The sequence below is a fragment of the Crocuta crocuta genome, unplaced genomic scaffold (genome assembly GCF_008692635.1).
Source record: "Crocuta crocuta isolate KB4526 unplaced genomic scaffold, BGI_CrCroc_1.0 scaffold587, whole genome shotgun sequence".
Lineage (NCBI taxonomy): Eukaryota > Metazoa > Chordata > Mammalia > Carnivora > Hyaenidae > Crocuta > Crocuta crocuta.
The window spans coordinates 1,310,503-1,323,963 of NW_027532403.1; the positions used below are offsets into that span (position 1 = coordinate 1,310,503).

The 13,461-nt window shown below is 41.6% G+C and overlaps 1 long non-coding RNA gene across 1 annotated transcript in view; it reads left to right on the top strand.

Moving 5' to 3' along the window:
• Positions 1–428: 428 nt before the first annotated feature.
• LOC144243406 (uncharacterized) overlaps positions 429–13,461 on the top strand; it is a 34,438-nt gene continuing 21,405 nt past the window's right edge. Inside the window, exon 1 of the long non-coding RNA XR_013338645.1 lies at positions 429–488. This is a non-coding gene — a long non-coding RNA (uncharacterized LOC144243406). The remainder of the gene's footprint in view (positions 489–13,461) is intronic.

A 13,461-nucleotide genomic window follows, 5' to 3' on the forward strand; every position in this document is an offset into this window, starting at 1 on the left:
GGGCTCCCACCCCGGGGCCGCCCAGAGCGAGAGGAGTCCAGCTGGGGTGATCGCGGACAGGAACCAGGGGACGGACGAGGGGCGGGTTCGGAGGAGCGGAATGGGCCAGAAAGAGNGCAGAGGAGCCGGCCGTGCGTCTGGAGGGGGAATCCCCAGTACGGAGTGGGATGGACGCGCGAGCTGGGATAAACGTGCAGAGGCCACAGGACGGCTCGCCTAGTGGGCTTGACGTAAAGTCCATTCCCCTCCGTCTGAAAACTTTTCTCAGGCGCCTTAACTTGGCGTGGGGACCGGCCTCCGGCCGCGGCGGCCCGCCCCTCCGGCCCCTCCCTCCACAGCGGGTCCCCTCCGCGCGCTCGGGCCGGGGACGCGCGCGGGGCAGCTGAGCTGAGAGGCCGTCTCGCGCGCACNCAAGAATATGGATCCGAGCCAGTCTTTCCACGTGTGCTCCCAGCTCCCAGCTGAGAAGGCCAAGGGTTCTCTTCCGGGTAAGGAGACAGGGAGAAAGATCAAAGAGTTTGGGGAGCTGGATCTGAAATGAGAATTGAAAATAAAAATCAAGCCTGGACACATTCCAGTTTCTAAAGCAAAACCAACCCTCAGCAGAGGCCGGCTCGCTATGCCTCCCCTTCTCCCTCTGCTCCTTTTTACTCCTCTCTCCCTTTCTTTCCCGCAACCATTCTTGAGCACATGGAGTAAAATAAAGGGGGCACAGGGAAACATTTAGTTCCTCCAGATTTTTCTCTTGCAGTAATTTTTATTAGGGAAAAGATCGTGTTCGTAATTACTGTTATGGGAAGCCGAATTTCTTGAGCCATAAATATTGTCTTCTTGCAGTAGGCTTCACACTTTCTTCTGTGGCCACATTTGGGAAGAGGACGTTGACAACACCTGTGTACATGTTCATCCTGCATTGTGCTGCTTTTCTCCACACGACATGGTGCGTTACATGCTTTTTTCCCACGGAAGTTAGATCCTGCAAAAGCAGTGTTAATATTCTTTTTTTATCAAAGCACTATCTATTTGGGGTCTATGGTTTGAAATCCTCCTCTTGACAGAGTTATGAAATCGTTTCCTACAGGTGACTAGCTAGACAGTTTGTCTTTATAGTTTAAAAAAAAACCACAAGGCCCCTTTTGGAATACATTGCTTGAGCAGTATTCTGTTGTTTTAGAAGCGACCCAGTATGAAGAGACTGCTTTGAAATAGTGTAATGCGGGGTCAGAAATCCTGGTTCTGAGGTGGGCTCTGCCTCAGCTGTGATGCTGTGCTGACCTCAAGCAAGCCATTTCTGGTCTCCCAGACACAGTTTCCTTTCTGCAGAATGGGTGTAATAATGGCCTACTTGACAAGATTGTTGTAAGAATTCATTGAGATCATGCACATGAAAGTATGTACAAATGTGAGGTGGTATTAGCCTGTCAAGCAAAGAAGATTCTTCAGGGGACCTGTAAGTGCCACAAGAAAAACGTCTAAAGCACTAGGAGTCTCCAATATAGGAGTAAATGGGGATCGTTTCACACTTGCTCATCTCCTGCTGTGATCATCTTCACATCTGCAACAGTTGTGTCACAAAGGCACCAAAATCATCTTAGCGTTTGTTACCCCTAGAAGTGTGGTGAGAGAAAAAACATTGCAGGGAGCGAGGGAGTGTGCCTTTACTCTGCTTATGATGGGTTCCTAATGAATAGAAAAATGGATGTAGACAAATGTGAGGCATTTGACACAGTTCATAATAACTGAGACCTTAGCAGCATGATGGCCTATGAAAGGGTTAACATGTAGCATGTATAGATAAACCACTCAAAACAACAGCATTAAGAATGCAGTGGGGAGTGACTAGAAAGGTATGTAAGAGGTGTTTCTTGGGACTGAGTAAATCCCATCAGAATTTATGTTTCAGCATAGAATGTGATTACATAGCTCGGACTGAGGCATCTCAAGTTTACAAGGCAATAAAGGTTATGGCTGGAGTTGGGTGTGTAGCACTGAGGGCATTTGGCTGAGTGTGCTTCATGCGTGATCCTTCCTAACTGAAGATAGCCCCTCCAATGGAGTCCTTTCCTGGGCTCCACCTCCCATACAAGCTTTTCGGTGAGACCTGTGTACAGAGTGATGAAAGCAGGAGTCAGGGGTGGGGTCCAGTGTTCTGGTTCTAGGCTCCTTCTACTGTGGCCCGAGGCTGCCCAGGTACTAGTCCTCCTGAAATGCTGTCTCTTTTGGCTGCCCCCTGCTAGTAGAGACACTCAGATTTTGCAAAAGATGTTAAAGGGACTCTATAGCAATGAGGGAAAGGGCAGAGAAAGGCAGCACTTATGTTCTTCCTTTCACCCTTCTCTGTAGATGCAGCCATTTTGAAATTTATTTTTGGCTGGAAAAAGAACATGGACCAAGGCACTGAGGGTTTTGTCTTGTTTTGGGGGGCAATGGGGAGGTCCTGAGAATACTCGAGGAAAACCTGGTCCCTCTGTTGGAGAAAATAAACTCTCTGAATGGGGAGTCACGGTCAAAGGATTTTCTTATTTTTATAAATCTGTTTCCTCCGTGGATATGGTAATGAGGTGTTTCCTGAATCGAGGTAAATGCACCTCTTAAAATGGATGGCCTCTGTAGTCTTTTTAGGCCTCCTGGGCTGTAGGAGTAGGGCCCTGGGCTCTGTCAGCATTGAGCCAGAGTCTAATCCCTGGTCTGAGGCGAGAAGCCAAAGCCACAACCTTCTTGCCTAAAGGCAAGGGCAGTACCAACAGAGCCATATGGAGATTAATGCAGAACAAGGTCATTAGTCTCATTGTTTATCCAGTTACTCACAGCACAGATTTGTGTAAATTTCAGCTACGTGGTTGCAGTCTGTCTTTGATGTGTGTAATCTATACATTTTAGTGCCTCAGGAAGGTGCCTGACAGGAACTCCATCCAATGCCCAGAAAACACATCTACACAGGCACAGTGAAGCATGTTGAACAATTTTCTAGTGAGTTCCATCAAAGTAAATAAACCAACCTGGATGGTCAGAATGGTGCCTCCTTTTCATCATGATATGACTTTTAGGGGTCCTTATGATTGATTGGTATTTGTTTCCACTTGAAATGGAGTACCTACTTAAAACCTTCATTTACCTCTCAGAGGAGAATGGTCTTGGCCTGTATAAAATTTGATCTTGGGTTGTCTCAGTGGGTACTCAGTTGGGTATCTCAGTGGGTTAAGTGTCTGACTTCAGCTCAGGTCGTGATCTCATGGTTTGTGACTGCAAGCACTGTGTCAAGCTCTGTGCTGACTGCTTGGAGCCTGCTTCTGATTCTCTGTCTCCCTCTCTCTCTGCCCTTCCCCTGCTCATTCTTTCTCTCTCTCTCCTCTCTCTCTCTCTCTCTCAAGAATAAATAAACATTAACAAATTTTTTTTTAAAAACCCAAACATTTGACCTTGAGGATGCTTTTTTTTTTTTTTAAGTACTTCTGTCCATAAAAACAGCCCCACTGAGTGGAGTTATCCTGGCTAATATATACATTTATCCAGAACAAGCTTCTAGTTTTTTAACTTTGTCTTGGGTGTGCAGCTATGCTTACACTGAGAATTAGCAATCATTGGAGTAATTCAGAAGGTAGGCTGAGCCAATGCAAATACTTTAGGCTACAGAATTGTCATCTGGCTCAACTGAACACTTTTCTCTGGCAAAAATAAAGCTCATTTGCCTGATCTGAATTTGACTTAAAAGTCCTACAATCCCACTCTGCCGATTACAGACCTCAAGTCCATTTCCCTTAGGATACATTGGCAGAAAGCAAGGGACAGAGATAAATTACTATGCTATGAAGTTAGACAATGACTTTTGACCGCCAGTTTAGATAACTGCACAGAATCCCAAATGTATTTTGAAGCTTGAGTTATCCAGATATTTGACCTTTGCTGTTCAAATTCTCTGAATAATTTTTAGATTATTTTACTTTGTATTGCCGGAACAGCAAATCTCCAGCGGCTGAGGCAAACAGACCTTGTACAATCTCTCTTGCACTACTTGAGTAGCCTCCCGCTGGTTTCTGGCTTCCACTCTCGCTGGGTTCCATGCATGCCCTCCAACAGTCCATGCGTCACAGAGCAGTCAAAGTCATCCTTGAACAACAGTTCCTAGCATGCGGGGGAGGCTTCCAAGTTGCCATGAACTCACTCCTGGCTTCCTCTTCTATTCCTTGTTCACTGCTCGCCAGCACCTGTCTCTCCCTCCAGTGTGTAAAGCGCACGTGCGCGCAGGTGCATACCTGTCTTTTATTTGTTGTGGACTCTGTGCAGGGACTCTTGGCCAGGTAGGACTGAGTCGCAGGATTCATTCTTCATGTTTCCGCTCAGATGACAACCCCTCACCGCCACTTCACCCCAATTCTGGGCACTCTCTATTCTTTTACAGGCTTCATCTTTCTTCATCTGTCACTTCCTGACATTTTTTTTTTATATTTATTTATCTTTTACCTTCTTATGCCACCAGAATGTAAGTTCCATGAGTAGGAGCTTTGTTTTCTGATATTCCCACTGCCTACAACAGCTCTCAATACGCAGAAAATATACTAGAAACGTGTTGTGTTGCATAATGAATTTATACAGCTTTTGAACCCTTATCTGTAATGCTTCCTTTATGGAAGATTATATATATTTGATATAAAACTACCTGGTGCATAGTATAAACACTGAGTAGGTGGTAGTTATAATTGTTTAAATTAGCACTGCCAACAGAAATATAGTGCAAGTCCCGTATGTAATTTTAAGAAGCTAGAAAGAAAAAGATTAAGTTAAATTACATTTTTAAAATTTATTTTATAAAGAAATTTCTGTTCTTTTTTTAAATGTTTAATTCTGAGAGAGAGAGACAGACAGACAGGCAGACTGCAAGCAGAGGAGGGGCAGAAAGAGAGGGAGACACAGAATCTGAAGTAGGCTCCAGGCTCTGAGCTGTCAGCAGAACCTGACATCGGACTCAAACCCACGAACCGTGAGATCATGACCTGAGCCGAAGTCAGATGCTCAACTGACTGAGCCACCCAGGCACCCCCCTTCTCAATTTTTAAATTTTATTTAAGAGAGAGAGAGAGAGAAAATTTGTCTGTGTGGCATGCACGCTTAAGGAGAGGAGGGGCAGAGGGGGAGAAACAGACACAGACAGAGAGAGAATCTTAAACAGACCCCACACTTAACATGGACCCTGACATGAGCCAATCCTCTGACCCTGGAATCATGACCTGAGCTGAAATCAAGAGTTAGATACTCAACCAACTGAGCCAACCAAGTGTCCCAAATTAATTTTAATAATATATTTTATTTAACCCAAATATCCAAAATATTACCATTTTGACATGCAATCATTTTAAATACTTATTAATGAAGGGTTTTTATGTTAACTTTTTTGAAATTTGGTGTGGTGTTTGCTTACAGCACTCTTAGCTCAGACCAACCACATTTTGAGGGCTCAGCAACACACATGGCTAGTGGCCACTGTATTAGCCAGTGTAGCTGTATTCAGTAAACACTTTAATGGAAAGTGTGTCTGTTTTATCTTGGCAACCCCCTCGCTACAATAATACCTTGCACAATTCCCTTAAAACAGTAGATGATGAAAAATGTCTCAAAGAGTATTATATACCATATCAAGTAATATCATTACAATATGTTGTTATACACTACTTTTCATGGCAAATATAGATTTTCAATTTTATTGGAGAGTGAAATAAGTCTGAACCAGCTTGAGATTATAATCCTCACTTTAAGTGCGTTATAATAGTGTTTTGTACTTAATAGGGGCTCAGTAAACAGTTGTGGTTCATGTGTGCTGTTGAATTATTTCTTTGAGTTTGTTTTCACATTCTAAATAGTGGATTCACTAGTGTACTTTAGAAAGTATAGAAATTGGAGATTTCCTGTAGTGCTTTTTCTTGAATGACTTTCCTCTCCCTGGCCAAACTGCTACACTTGAAGTTACCTACGGGTCATCGAGGATCATAGGTTTTGCAGGAAAACAGGTAACATGGAGAGCTCCCACTCCCGCCCCAGATTTCATTTGCAGCTATGCTTCCTCAACTGCTTTTTGGTTACACATGGGCCAGGTAGTAAATCTCTGTCTTCTGCCTGGAGTTTTCAACCAAAATACTTTAATAAGGCATTAGTCTTAGGCTTAGACAGATGCTTTATAGTTGCAAAATCATTTCACCCATTTCAGACATTTAAACCCTGATGCAATAAAGAAAGTAAAATGAAATTATTTTGCCAGCAAGAAGATCACTAAAAATATATTTAAAATACTGTCATCGAGATACTCACTGAGGCAAAAGGTCTGGTTGTTTGAACTAGGGGATTTGTTAAATACATCCTAAAAAGCCATACAGTAGAGGCTACGCAGATGCGAAAATGGTGCCATATTTTTATTCACCTGAAGAAAAGATATTAGTATTATGTTAAGTAGAGAAAGCAGATTATGACAGAACAAGTACAATCCTGCCTTATTAAAAAAGAAAAAAGTCCCCTCCTCCTTAGCATTGATTGGCACGTAAGCTCTATGAGGGAAGGGCACTGCCTTGTCTACTACAGTATATCCTGTACTTAGAACGTCTCCCGCCACAAACTTGGCCGCTATCTATTCAATCTATGTAGGAGGACAGACTCTAAAATACTGACAGTAGTTTTCTCTGAAGAGTGGAGAACTGGGTGGTTTTTAGTTTCATCTTTGTGCTTTTAAAAACATTTATATGCAATGAATCAAGATGAAAGGAAGAAGATTTTAAAAGTTAAAATGTAATATGATAAAAAAAAAGATTTAAAAATAAAAGAGCGGATGCTAGGGAACTTTGACAACAAGAACAGCAACAACCCAAAGCAATAAATCACCAAGGGAAAGAAGGGGAGGAGGCCTCAGTGGCAGTGCTGGAGCCACTGCATCATAACAGATGCGATTCCAGGACAAAAACCGAAATTGTGGGCATGCAGAAGCTACTACAGAGGGACTCTGACCATTTACAGCAATTTTTTAAAGAAGGCTTTTTTTCTTTTTTACTTTTAAGGCAAAATTTAAACAGTGAAGTGTACAGTTCCTAAGTGTACAATTAACTGAAGGATTTTTAAAATCATTTCACTACATGCGTTACAGAAGAAGTATCACTTCCATTCACGAAAAGAGCACTGTACTGAATGCAATTTGCAAGTGCTGTGTAGAAACATCTCTATTACAAGTTTTGATAAATACATACACCTGTGAAACAATCACTCCCATAAAAATACAGAATACTTCAGTTACTCTTGAAATTCCCCTAGAGAATGAACTTATTTTGTTTTTTGGGATTTTTAAGTATTTATTTTTAAAGTTTATTTTAAGAGAGAGTTAGTACACATGTGGGAGGGAAGGGCAGAGAGAGGAGAGAGACAGAATCTCAAGCAGGCTCTACGCTGTCAGTACAGAGTTTGATGCGGGGCTTGAACTCACTAAAACTGTGAGATAACGACCTGAGCCAAAATCAAGTGGAACAGTTAGTCGACTAAACCACCCACGTGCCCCCAAGAATGAACTTATTTTGAAGTAACTTTTTAAGCTACGTTTTTGGTGAAATATCATGTGCTGTTAGATTGTTCTTTTCTTACTGGCTGCTTTGGATATTCCCCTTAATGTTTCTCTGATTTAATTTCTCCGTCTGAAAAACCTGTCAGATTAAAATACGCCTTTCCAGAAAATATGCCAATAATGTACTTTATATAGGAAAGGCAGAAATGGAACTCATAGTGTCAGGTTAGCTATTGAAATGCTGAATTGGAACACCAACCAAGTCAATTCAGTGAAATACTGCAAATTGTTTTTCTGTGTAACTGATGAAATGATGTCTGTGGTCCCAACAAACCTCATAAGAGGTCTTGGTTGCTCCAGACAGGGATGCTTTGTGGGGAGGAGCTTTAGGGGGTAAACTGAGAAGGAAGTGATGGGGTGATTTCCAGAGACAGCTGCATCCCAGAGTGTTGGGAACATGAGGATCTTTAGTGGCTATAGAAACACAGGAGAACAACATAGTGGATTTGTGCGTGCCCCCAGTGCATGCCTCGTGAGCTCAGCATTCCACTGGGCTCTGTCTGATCTAGTCCACTGCATACATACCTTTGAACACAGCAAACGGGAGGGTCTTCTGGCTGTAGCACAAAATTGTACTCAATGTGAAAAAAAAAAAGAATTTCCTGGATTTCTCTTATGGGAAGTGTTAAAAAATACAGACGGGATGTAGCCTGATGTTTTTTCCCCTTATTGTGAAATAGTTGACGTTCTTGTCTTTTCTCTGCCTCTCTGTCTCTACCGTGAAGATAAACTTGGACTTTCAGGAAGGGGAAAATTTGATCAACCTAAATATGGGTTGCCACAATAATCTGATCGGTAAGCGGGTCAGAACTGTCCAAAAGAGGACTGTAGAATAGATTGCAGGAGGGCTCAGGTCAGACGATTTCTTAGCTACGTGTCAGAACTTCTTGGATTGCTATCCTGGTAGTCCAGAAAGACATTGCATGCTGTGAGGGAAATAAAAACAATAATGTGAAAACAACACTCCGAATTTACTCCCAAGTATGGACCGCAAAACACTCCCAAGCTGCTGTGTGGCTCCTTGATGCCTTTCATCTGTCCCCCTTTTTTCATGGACCCTGCAGCACACGGGGTGTGAAATCACTTCGTAAACTGTTTCCACTGGGGAGCTATGAGAATTTCATAGTTTGACCCCTGAAAATGAAGGGAATTAAGAACTGATAGGGAAGATGATTTGGTGCCCAAGGTGGTGATTTGGTCACTAGAAAGACTCACCTAGGTAAGAAACACCTTTGCATAGTGGCTATGTAGGTAAGAAATAATAAGTAAGCTGTAAAGTAAGATAATAAAAAAGATTCATTTCTATGAGAAGGCCGGCTGGACAGAGAACAGTAATAAAAGTTAAATTATAATCTGAGAAAAAGGAGCAAGAGAGGAAGTTTACTTAATGACTAAATATTTTCTTTTGTCTCCCCCCTAAGCTTGTAAACCAAGGTGGTATTTATTTATTTGCTTGTTTTCCAGGCAAAAGCCAATGCTCTATGATTAATTATAGTCATACATCCAACAATAGTAACAGCAAAAATGATTTTTAAATGATAATCATTGTCACTGTATCTGTTTTTTGATTACTAAAAGTGAAAAAAAAGTTGAAAATCAAATGGCATTGTACATTAGGTGCTGTGAGTATTCCACTTACTATGGTCGATTAAAAAAACCTATTCTGTTTCACATAATGCTTCAAGTAAATTATATTTTCTGCCTCTCACATTTGAATACAAGACTGTTATCTTAGGGTGCCCAGAACTATGGAAGAAACATTTCATGGAAATAACTCTATTTCAGCCGTTCTGTCTCTTTTCTGTTCCTTTTTTACCGAAGGGGGAAAAGGGAGAAGAAAAAGAAATAAAACAACAATAATTATATTTCTAGCCTAAGACTATGATCCTTTGAATAAAACCGCCCTCACTTCTGGTTCTGCAGGAAGGGTAAGTGATATCCTATTTTCTCATAGTTTCTTCTGGTCTTAGTAAGATGAAAGAGGAATTTACAATCAAATAAAAATGATACTGCAGACATTACAACTAATTTATACAGTTAAAAACTCAGGGCTGTATTCAGATCAACATGACCCAAGATTTCATTTAAAAGGAAAGAGGGGGCACCTTCTCTTTTCTTTTCATTTTGGTAACTCAATTCACATTGTACATGAGTCAATAATTATGTTCTCACTGAGAACACCGATGAATGTGACTTTGTGTTTGTTACGTTGATAACTGGATTTAAATGGAACCAACTCCATCATCAGGTTGGAGATAATTCAGAAATATTGCTTTCTTCCCTTTTTCTTCTCCTATCTCCTTTCTCCAATCTTCCAGATCATTGGTGCCTCATCAGAGGGAAAAGAGAGAAGGAGAAACTTACTGACTTACATATTACAAGTCAGTACAGAGACTACACATGCAGAATTGTTATTCTCACTCTTCCTATTCTTTCCCTGGCTTGCTCTGCGCCAGCCCCACCACTTTCCTTGCTGTTTCTCAGATCTCAGGCATGCTTCTGCCCCAGGGTCTTTAGATAGGCTATTGCTACTCTCCAATAATCTTTCGCTGGATCTTTGCGTGGCTTACTCTCTCACCTTCTCTGGGTCTTTTCAAATATCCCTGTCAATAAGGTCTTTTCTGATCAACCTACTTAAAATGATATCCCCACCACCACCCCTCCCCCCCACAGACACTGGTAGTCCCTGTCCTCCTTTCCTGTGTTATTTGTAGCACTTACTGCCAGCTGACATCCTGCTTGGCTATCTTCCCCACCAGAATGTGGTTCCCTGAAAGGAAGGGATTTTTGTGTTTCTTTCACTGCTGTATCTCAAGGCACCTACAGCAGTTTCTCGTATATAGAAAGAGTCCAATAAATATTTCTTGAATGAAAGAATATCTTTAAAAATATCTACAACGCAGCTTGGTAGGCCATGGTACCTGTATACTTGATCCATTATAATAGTTGTAAGCTGTGGATGGGCGGATAGTTTGATATTTGTAAATGAGCCATGTTTTATTATTTATTTTTATTTTTTATTTTTAAAATTATTAGTTATTTAGTTTATTTTTTTGAGAGAGAGAGATAAGCAGAGTTAGCAGGGGAGAGGCAGAAACAGAGGGGGAGAGAGAGAATCACAAGCAGGCTCTGTGCTGTCAGAGCAAAGCCAGATGCAGGGCTTGAACTCACCAATTGTGATATTATGACCTGAGTCAGACACTTAACTGACTAAGCCATGCAGGCACCCCAATAAACTGTATTTTAAGTGAATCAGGGAAGCTATTACTTGAAAGAATCTGATGGTTATTTTATAAGGGTCAAATTCCTCTTTTTAAATTACCATTCATATTCTCGTTTGTCTATGTGGTCAATTTCATTATAATGGCTTGCTTCCCTAGAGAAAAAAATTTTTTTCTTAAAGCCGTTCTTTGTTTTCTTAAATGTTTATTTATTTATTTTGAGAGAGAGAGAGGGCAACACACACACACACACGTGCATATGAGTGGGGGAGGGGCAGAGACAGAGAGAGACAGAGAGAGAGAGAGAGAAAGAGAATCCCAAGCAGGTTCCAGTCAGTGCAGAACCTGATGGGGAGCTCCATCTCACAAATTGTGAGATCATGACCTGAGACAAAATCAAGAGTGGGACGTTTAACCGCCTGAGCCACCCAGGTGCCTGGAGAAGAATCTTTGACAACTCTACTGGGCAAGTAGATATAATGAGGCTATTTTGAATTGACAGGGAGGATAGTAAATTTAAATTTTAAAATATTTTAAAAGGTCTGTTTTTCAGTGGCGTGGTTTGGGTGAGGTTCAGCCAGGCCCCTCAGGACAGTTGTTGGGCTAGACCTTACCGCTCCTGGGCTGCTTCAGGCCTTACAGTATATCCAAAAATTTCCCAGGGTGCTGGAGCCCTAGGTTGGTTGTATGGGAGAGGACTTTTGAGTGATTGATAGACTCAGAATAAATTCCTTTGACTCAGATAATGAGAAAGCTATTTCCTTTTCTATTGTCTTTCAATCTCAGTTTAGTATCTAGTGGCCTCTATTGGGCCCCACCCATATCTCTTTACCTTTATCAAGTCTGTGCACTCCCACCAGACTTGCAATCATAGCATTAGTACATTCTTTGTGTGAGGTTCTCTGGGGCCTTCTTCAATGCCCACAAAGTATCCCAGGATTGCTGGGGAGTTAATGTCCCTGCCCAGAGTGACTGCTAGCTTGATAACAACATGTATTGGCTTCCTTCCCTTTTCTATCTCACTTCCCAACTCCCTGATTTGTATTTTAATGTTTCCTTCACCTTTTGAAGTGAACCTGCAACTGAATTCTTTTTACAGGGTTTGCTTCTGGAGACATCCAAACTAAAACAGTACTGGCCAGGCTTTAGGTACTCCTAGTGCCTGCAGAGCTTCCTTTTGACCAAAGGGCTAGTTCAGGCATCAGGCTAGAAACTGTGGGTTATTGAAATCATCTTGCTAGACTTACTGGCAGTGGTTCTGTTTTCATTATACTTATTTTTCAGTTACCTTCCATTTACTGTGATAATGATTTTCCATTTACTATTATGATATAAATGGATCTAGTTTTTTAAAAATGTTTATTTTTGAAAGAGAGAGAATGAGTGCACGCACATCAGGGAGGGGCAGAGAAGAAGAGAGAGACCGCGAATCTGAAGCAGGCTTTGCACTGTGAGTGCAGAGCCCAACGTAGGGCATGAACTCATGAGCCGTGAGATCGTGACCTGAGACAAAGTCAGACGCTTGCTTAACTCACCTTAAGCCACCCACATGCCCCTAAATGGATCCATATAAATTTAAAAAGAGAGTTGGTTTAAATACAATGTTTATTAAATAACAGGATAGTGGCAAAAGGATTTGATAAAAGTCATGAACATACATGGCTGAGGTTCAGGGGATGTGCTGCTATGGGTCCCTGAGCTAGCTTTGTGAGGTTTCTGGGGGAACCAGAATTTCCCATTATGCTTTCTGTGGCACCTGCACAAAACAGCAAGCAGTAATATGTTCCAGTAATGTTATTCTATGCCATATTCCCTGTAAAGTCAGCATCTCCTGTTATGACTGTAAACACTTGAACATATTAAATAAATTTGTTTTATTGATATAATTTTTAAACTTTTTAAAGTCTATTTACTTTGAGAGAGAGAGCAACGCATGAGTGGGAGAGGGGCAGAGAGAGAGAGGAGAGAGAGAATCCAAAGCAGGCTCCATGTTGTCAGTGAAGAGCCTGATGCGGGACTCAAACTCACAAACTGTGAGATCATGACCTGAGCCGAAACCAAGAGTTGGATGCTTACCCAGCTGAGCCACCCAAGATGCCACTCATTCATATAATTTTTAAATGTTTCCTTTTGGAATATTGTACCTTCTTCCTCCCTTGACCCCTCATCTCTTTTCCAGGAACAGAAGGAAGTAACAATCACCCATAATCTCAACACCCAGAAATAATTACTGTTGACATTGTGTTATATTTCCTTCCTGTCCTTTTCTAATGATATATATAAATGATGTGCTGAACCCTTTCCAGTTAAGCTCCCTGATGACCACTAAGAACAAAGCTTGTTTTCACTTGAGTCAAATTACTTGTTCCCTCCACAGCATTTAACACTGCTGATCCTTCTTGAAGATTTGTTCTGCCTTACAGACAGCTGACACTACTCTACTTTCCCTCCTTCTAGGTCTCCTCCTTCTCCATCTCTTTATAAGGTCCCCATGCCTATTTGTTTCTTTTTTAAAAGTTTTTAAAAGTTTTTAATGTTTATTTATTTTTGAGAGACAGAAAGCAGGGGAGGGGCAGAGAGAGGGGGAGATAGAGGATCCAAAGCGGCTCTGCGCTGACAGCAGTGAGCCTGATACGGGGCTCGAACTCA